The following is an 8,351-nucleotide window of genomic DNA, read 5'->3' as shown; positions in this document are numbered from 1 at the left end:
GTCCTATCTGGGACACACGACAATAAACTCTCTTGACTTGACCTGGTGAATCTATGGAATTCATTGCCACAGACGGCAGTGGAGGCCAAGTCATTGGGTGTTTTTAGAGCAGAGATTGATAGGTTCGTGATTAGTACCGGTCGGTGTCAAAGGTTATGGGGAGAAGCAGGAGAATGGGGTTGAGAGGGAAAGATAGATCAGCCGTGATTGAATGGTGAAGCAGGCTCTATGGGTGATTGGCCTAATTCTGCTCCTGTGTCTTATGAACTTAACCTCGAGTCTATTACCCACGGTGGGGGAATATAGAGCCAGAGGTCACGGGTTTAAGCTGAGACGGAAAATAAACATTTATAGAGACCTAAGGGGCAACTTTTCCACCCAGAGGATGGTGGGTGTATGGAACGAGCTGCCAGAGGAGGTAGTTGAGGCAGGGACAATAACTACATTTACTGGACATTTGCACAGATACATGGATAGGAAAGGTTTATTCGACACCTCAAATACATTGGACAGAGAGGAAGGTGTTGAGGGCCAAATGCAGGCAAATGTAACCATCCCAGTATGCCAAGTGGGTCAGCATGGACAAGGTGGGCCGAAGGGCCTGTTTCTGTGCTGTACTCTCTGACTCTATTGATATCATTATTAATAATTGTTCTCTGAAACAACGCAATCATTGTTACACTTTTACCATTAAGGCAAATCAAGTAATTGCAAGAACATGGATAGACACAAAACGCTGGAGTAACTCAGCGGGACAGGCAGCATCTCTGGAGAGATGAAATGGGTGACGTTTCAGGTCTTCAGATTAGAAGGGTCTCGACCCGAAACGTCACCCATTCCTTCTCTCCAGAGATGCTGCCTGTCCCGCTGAGTTACTCCAGCATTTTGTGTCTATCTTCAGTTTGAACCAGCATCTTCGGGTCCTTCCAACACACCTGGTGAATAATACACCTGCTCATTTTAGAATTTGTTGTTTCATATCAGGATCATCAGCGTGCAATGTGAGTGTGTAAAGCGACCTTCATCTCAATAAGAATGTGTGGCCCTGGAGGAACTGCAGATGCTGGTTTACACCGAAGATAGACACAAAATGCTGGAGTAAACTCGGCGGGTTCGAAGAAGGGTCTCGACCTGAAACATCACCCATTCCTTCTAACCAGAGATGCTGCCTGTCCCACTAAGTTACTCCAGCAACTTGTTCAAGAAGGAACTGCAGATGCTGGAAAATCGAAGGTACACAAAAAAAATGCTGGAGAAACTCAACGGGTGCATCAGCATCTCTGGAGCGAAGGAAATGGGCAATAGAAACGTTGCCTATTTCCTTTGGGTTTCGGCCTGAAACGTTACCTATTTCCTTCGCTCCATAGATGCTGCTGCACCCACTGAGTTACTCCAGCATCTTGTTGTGTATCTGAATAAAAACGTTGGTCTGGCAAAGGGCCTGTCCCACTTGGCGATATTTTCAGCGACTGCCGGCATCATTGACCGACGTATCAGCTCACCGAAAGATTCACGGCTTGACGCGGCGTGATGACGTATTGAAGCGCGGTGTTTTGTCAAGAGTCGCAACATTTTTTTGTCGCCGCTGGATTTTGAAACGTTCAAAATATTTTGGCAACACTGATATGACGCCGGCAGTCGCCGAAAAAGTTGCCAAGTGGGACAGGCCCTTTAGGCCAGAGTGGTTTCACATTGTGAACTTAAACTGACACAAAGTTTACCCCTGGCCCGTGCGTTTTCGTGCAGTCGTCACTGGCCCATTCACAATGTGCAGTTGGTAGCGGCCACATGGCACAGTGTGTGTGTCACAGTTATTGAGCAGTAGAGCAGTAGACCTGTGCTTATCACTCCCCACAGCTGCGAGCCTGTCTAATCATTATTCACCTTTTCCTCCCAATGCAGCAAGCGTACGTCTCCAGTAAACTTCCAGCTCTCTGCCTTATTCACACATTCTTCTTTCAACGTTATTGTCGGGGAAAGAGAACCAAACAATTAACCTCATGATATCTTATTAACGTTCCCCTCAATCATTAAGATGCCCTCGTTACTAAAGTAAACGGCTGTCTGTCAGCTCTGGGTCTAGTTTTAAAACAGCTGTGAATTTGTTTGGACAGCCAGTCTGAGCCTAGACTCCTACAGTCAGTGGGCATCTGGGGCACATTGGTGGTGCTGGTACCACAGGCAGAGTGCGACACGGGCTGAGTGGATGTGAACCTGGGATGTGACTGAAGGAACTGCAGATGCTGGGTTACACCAAAGACAGGCACTTGATCTGGCTGAAGAATGGTCTTGACCCTTCAAGAGAGTTAGATAGGGCGTACAGAATCAGGGATAGGGGTAAAAAGCAGGAACGGGGTACAGATTTTCTGGATGATCTGCCATGATCATATTGAATGGCAGTGCAGGCTCGAAGGGCCGAATGGCCTACTCCAGCACCTACTTTCTATGTTTCTATGACCTGAAACATCACCCATTCCTTCTCTCCAGAGATGTTGCCTGTCCTGCTGAGTTACTCCAGCTTTTTGTGTCTATCTTCTGAAGAAACCTGTGACAAATTTCACTGAACATGAGGTTAACTTTCATACATATGTGAATCGTATGTGAATCTGGGATGGATCCCATCAAATGGCAGGAGGGCTGATCCTTGGGATGCCTCAGATGCTGCATTGTGCTTTTTAAAGGCTCGCAGAGCCAATTATTTAGTGATTTCAATGTATTTTTAATCTTTCCCCGCCCGCCTGTACTTGTCATTCTCACTGCCAGAGACTGTGAATCCATCATGAATTTCATTTAAATTCAAAGCCTCTGGGGGGTTATTGTCTTAAAGTTTAAAGAATGATGCATTTAGTTTGCAAAATATAAAGTATTCACTTGGATATTTGCTTTTAAAAAGATCTTGGTGAAGAAACCAAGTTATGTGAAACCAGAAGATGAAAGGTTTATCGTTTAACGTTAATCAGGCCCGGCCTTTTTGAAGATTGGATTCCCACAGATTTAAGGCAGAAATAAATGGAAATAGAAAATAAAATTGTTCACAGCCGATCGTACATCTATTCTGGTGCTCACAACTACTGCTTACATTCCTTCTCATCAATGCCTTTCATACATTTGATGAATACTCTGTGGATGCTACAGAATGCAGAGGAGGGGTCTGGCCCAGAATCTACTGACCGGCACAACCTATACCTGTAGCATTTGACCAGCAATCAGTGTCATAAGTGATAGGAGCAGAATTAGGCCATTCGGCCCATCAAGTCTACGCCGCCATTCAATCATGGCTGATTTATCTCTCCCTCCGAACACCCGGATTAATCAAGAATCTATCTCTCTCTGCTTTAAAAATATCCACTGACTTGGCCTCCACAGCCTTCTATGGCAAAGAATTCCACAGATTCACCACCCTCTGACGAAAGAGTGCTGGAGTAACTCAGCGGGTCAGGCAGCATCTGTGGAGAACATGGATAAGTGACGTTTCACAGAGTGCTGGAGTAACTCAGCGGGTCAGGCAGCATCTGTGGAGAACATGGATAAGTGACGTTTCACAGAGTGCTGGAGTAACTCAGCGGGTCAGGCAGCATCTGTGGAGAACATCGATAGGTGATGTTTCACAGAGTGCTGGAGTAACTCAGCGGGTCAGGCAGCATCTGTGGAGAACATGGACAGGTGATGGGAAAGGCAATGTTTTGGGTCGGGGTCCCTTCTTCAGACAGTCCCCTAACTGACATGTCGAATGTCCACTCCTCCACACATGCTGCCTGACCCACTGAGTTACTCCAGCACTCTGTGAAACGTCACTTATCCTCAGACCTGTGTGCGTTACCAACTCCCTCTCCTCTGACATCTGTTTGAAGAAGGGTCTCGACCCATTCCTTCTCGCCAGAGATGCTGCCTGTCCCGCTGAGTTACTCCAGCATTCTGTGTCTATCTTTGGTGTAAACCAGCATCTGCAGTTCCTCCTTACACACTCATGAGGCACTACTGAGGTACTAACCATCTTAACAGCAATCACACCTGACTGGCCACCACACCTGAGCAGATGAGTTTGTTAGTGTTGTCTACACAGCGGTAATCACACATTGCAATCTTATTCCATCTCATTTATTTCCCATTGCAGAAGATAAAGTGTTCTGACAATTAAAACCTCCAGTACAGTCTCCTCCATTGTGCTAAATCCGTACTAATAACATATTGCACACTCTGGTCAACCAATAATTACATTTGGTTTTTCAAGTCAAAAATGGTTTCCTTTCGGATGGGAAATGGCTCCTTCATGAAGCAGATTTGTTGATTTCTTTTTTGCATTTCTGCTGGAGTTGAGTTTAGTTTATTGTCACGTGTACCGAGGTACAGTGAAAAGCTTTTGTTGCCTGCTAACCCAGCCAGCCAGTCAGCAGAAAGACAATACATGATTATAATCGAGCCATTTACAGTGTACAGATAAATGATAAGGGAATAATGTTTAGTGCAATGTAAAGCCAGCAAAGCCCGATCAAATGTGTAGGAAGGAACTGCAGATGCTGGTTTATACTGAAGATAGACAAGGTGCTGGAGTAACTCAGCGGGACAGGCAGCATCTGTGGAGAGAAGCAATGGGTGATGTTTCGGGTCGAGACACTTCTTCAGACTCAACGACCTCCTCTGGCAGCTGTGACTTTGAAACAATGTCCACCAACGCTTTATTCCTGCGACCAAAAGGCATGACTCCACACTTTGCTCCACATATTCCATCAGACACTTCTCTGCCCAACCTGTCCAAGTCCTTCTGCAGAGTCCCTGCTTTCTCTACACTACCTGCCCCTCCATCTATCTCCGTGTCAGCGGGAGAGCGAGTAGCCGCCGTCCGGCCGAATGTCCGCGGCGTTGTCGGCGTCTCCCCTTCACTGAGAAACGGCCAAACATCGGCACAGCCTCAGCCTGGCTCTCCTCTCCTCTCCTCTCCTCTCCTCTCCTCTCCTCTCCTCTCCTCTCCTCTCCTCGGCAAGCTCAGCTGGCCGCAATCGTAGCCTCCCCACCTCTCCCGTCTCTCGTTCATTCTCTCTCCCTCCTCCCCCTCTCTCCTTCTCTCTCGTTCGTTCTCTCTCTCTGGTTCATTCTCTCCCTCCCTCCCTCCCCCTCTCTCCTTCATTCTCTCTCTCGCCGCTGCGGGGAGGGATTTTCCGGATCGCGGTGCCAGGATTGTGGCTTCAGGCCGCTGGGCTCGGACATCGCTGGCGGATCCGCCCCGCTCCGCCCCTGGTTGCAGCCCCCACCCCCAGCTCCACAACCCCCTCTACACCCCCGCCTCCACTCCCCGCCCCTCTCTCCCTCCCTCCCTCTCTCCAGCAGCGGGACTGTCTGTCTGTCACGGACAAGGAGCTGCCGCCGGATCGCGGATCAGTCCCGGAGCAGCGCGGGCTCCATCTATGCCGCTTGCAGGTACGGGCTGGGGGGCCGGGCTGGGGGGCCGGGCTGGGGGGCCGGGCTGGGGGGCCGGGCTAGGGGGGCTGGGTGGGGGGCTGGGGGCTTGGGTGGGGGGCTGGATGCCGGGGGTCGAGGGTCCCGGGACAGTCCCGCACCCTCTGTCTGTCTGTCTGTCCCGCAGCGCAGGGCGGGGCGGTGGCGGCGGGAATGTTGGGGACGGGAGACACAGCGAGCCCGACCCCCCCCCCCACCCCTCTCTGTCCCCACCCCCGGGGGGACCTTGTGTCCGTGGCGGTTGTGTGGGGGGGACACAGATCGCCCCGGGGGACGGGGACAGAGAGGGGGGAGCGGGCTCCTGCGGTCGATGCGGGGCCGTGAGACCTGGACCCCCCCCCCCTCCCCAACACACACCCCACACACGGGCAGCTCTGGCCGGGGGGCGCTGGGCAGCGGCGCGGGGCGTGTGGCCGCGGGAGGGGGAACAAAGACTCGCCCCCCGCCTCCAGCCCCCTCCCCTCACACGGCGGGGAAACGACGGGTGAAGCCGCTGCAGCGCAGGGCGGGGACACGGGGGATAAGGCCAGGGCTGGAGTGTGTGTGTGTGGGTCTGTCTGTGTGTGTGTGGGTCTGTGTGTGTGGGTCTGTGTGTGTCTCTGTGTGGGTCTGTGTGTGTGTGTGGGTCTGTGTGGCTGTGTGTGTGTCTGTGTGTGTGTGTGTGGGTCTGTGTGTGTGTGGGTCTGTGTGTGTGTGTGTGTGTGGGTCTGTGTGTGTGTGTGTGTGTGTGTGTGTGTGTGTGGCTGTGTGTGTGTCTCTGTGTCTACGTGTCTGTGTGTGTGGGTGTGTGTGTCTGTGGCTGTGTGTGTGTCTACGTGTCTCTGTGTGTGTGGCTGTGTGTGTTTGTCTGTCTGTGTGTGTGTGTGTGGCTGTGTGTGTGTCTCTGTGTCTACGTGTCTGTGTCTGTGTGTGTGGGTCTGTGTGTGTGTGGCTGTGTGTGTGTCTCTGTGTCTACGTGTCTCTGTGTGTGTGTTTGTCTGTGTGTGTGTGGCTGTGTGTGTGTCTCTGTGTCTACGTGTGTGTGTGTGTCTGCGTGTGTGTGGCTGTGTGTGCCTGTGTCAGGGGTGGGATGTGCAGTGCGGACAGGGAGGGTGCAGCATCACATGGGCTGCTGTCACTGGACTGTGGGACGCTGGCTGCATCCACTGTTGGCAACAACAATGCAGAGGGACCCCCCCCCCCCCCCCACAAATGTGACCCCCCCCCCCCTGACCACCCCCCCCCCCCCCCCTGACCAACCCCCCCCCCCCCCCCCTGACCAACCCCCCCCCCCCCCCCACTGTTTGTGGGATCTTGCTGTTCACAGACACTGCAGTCCTGTTTATTACGGATGTGAAAGCTGCCACATTGCACGCTGAGAGGCAGTGGTGATCAATATTACAGATTTGAATTATTATTAATATATGAATATTAGAGACTGGGTCTCTATGTGAAAACTTCTGCACAATAATTTGATGAAGTTGCGTTTATTGCTCTTGCCTAGCTTTGAATGGTAGATTATGTTCAACCGTGGAGAATGTTTTTTACCGCAAATCCTTGCCCTGTGATTGTGTTGAGTCATGCCTTGTATAAAACCACTCTACGTACGTACGTCAGTAATCATTCTCTCAAGCATCTTACTCATCCAGCACAGAAACAGGCCCTTCGGCCCAACTCGCCCATGCTGACCAACATGCTCCGTCTACACAAGTCCCACCTGCCCATATTCCTCTAAACCTGCCCGACCCATGCACCTGTCCAAGTCTCTGAAGAAGGGTCTTGACCCAAAATGTCACCCATTCCATCTCTCCAGAGATGCTGCCCGTCCCACTGAGTTACTCCAGGTTTTTGTGTCTATCTTATGAAGAAACGTGTAGGAGATTTCACAGCAGCCCAGCTGTGCTGCTGTTGTGTTTCTCTGCAGAAACGCCATGCGCTGGAGCTAACTCTGACCGTGGAGTTCACCTCCATTAATGCGTAGAAAAGAACTGCAGATGCTGGTTTAAATCGAAGGTAGACACAAAAAGATGGAGTAACACAGCGGGACAGGCAGCATCTCTGGAGCCCGGGAATAGGTGACGTTTCGGGTCGAAACCCTTCTTCAGACTGATGAGGGGATGAGGGGGCGGGAAGAAGGAAGGAAGAGGCGGAGACAGTGGGCTGTAGGAGAGCTGGGAAAGGGAGAAGAAGGAGGGAGAAAGCAGGGACTACCTGAAATTGGAGAAGTCAATGTTGATACCGCTGGGGTGTAAACTACCCAAGCGAAATATGAGGTGCTGCTCCTCCAATTTGCGGTGGGACTCACTCTGGCCATGGAGGAGGCCCAGGACAGAAAGGTCAGATTCGGAATGGGAGGGGAAGTTAAAGTGCTGAGCCACTGAGAGATCAGGTTGGTTAAGGCGGACTGAGCGGAGGTGTTCAGCGAAACGATCGCCGAGCCTGCGCTTGGTCTCACTGATGTAGAGAAGTTGACACCTGGAACAGCAGATACAGTAGATGAGGTTGGAGGAGGTGCAAGTGAACCTCTGCCTCACCTGGAAAGACTGTTTGGGTCCTTGGATGGAGTTTGGGGGGGGGGGGTAAAGGGACATGTGTTGCATCTCCTGCGGTTGCGGTATCTGGGGAGGGGATGGTTTGGGTGGGAAGGGACGAGTTGACCAGGGAGTTGCAGAGGGAATGGTCTCTGCGGAAAGCAGAAAGGGGTGGAGATGGGAAGATGTGGCCAGTAGTGGGATCCCGTTGGAGGTGGCGAAAGTGTTGGAGGATTATCTGATGTATGTGATGGCTGATGAGGTGGAAGGAGAGGACAAGGAGGACTCTAACCCAAACTCACCTCCATTAATGCTGAGCGCTGTTTGCATGCAGAACCTTGCAAACCGGTGGGGCAGCGGTCACTGCCTTATTGTAGGGCGAGGCAG

At 51.5% G+C, this 8,351-nt stretch overlaps 1 protein-coding gene across 4 annotated transcripts in view; it reads left to right on the top strand.

Annotated features, from left to right (window-relative positions):
• Positions 1-5,294: 5,294 nt before the first annotated feature.
• The window catches only part of epb41l1 (erythrocyte membrane protein band 4.1 like 1), a 152,799-nt gene continuing 149,742 nt past the window's right edge, over positions 5,295-8,351 (top strand). For all 4 annotated transcript variants that reach the window (XM_033041293.1, XM_033041295.1, XM_033041294.1 and 1 more), the window contains exon 1: positions 5,295-5,415. The gene's annotated coding sequence lies outside the window, so the exon portion shown is untranslated. The remainder of the gene's footprint in view (positions 5,416-8,351) is intronic.

This window comes from Amblyraja radiata, chromosome 23, assembly GCF_010909765.2.
Source record: "Amblyraja radiata isolate CabotCenter1 chromosome 23, sAmbRad1.1.pri, whole genome shotgun sequence".
Lineage (NCBI taxonomy): Eukaryota > Metazoa > Chordata > Chondrichthyes > Rajiformes > Rajidae > Amblyraja > Amblyraja radiata.
Note: the sequence above shows the minus strand (reverse complement) of the source record. Positions and strands in the feature narration are given on the sequence as shown.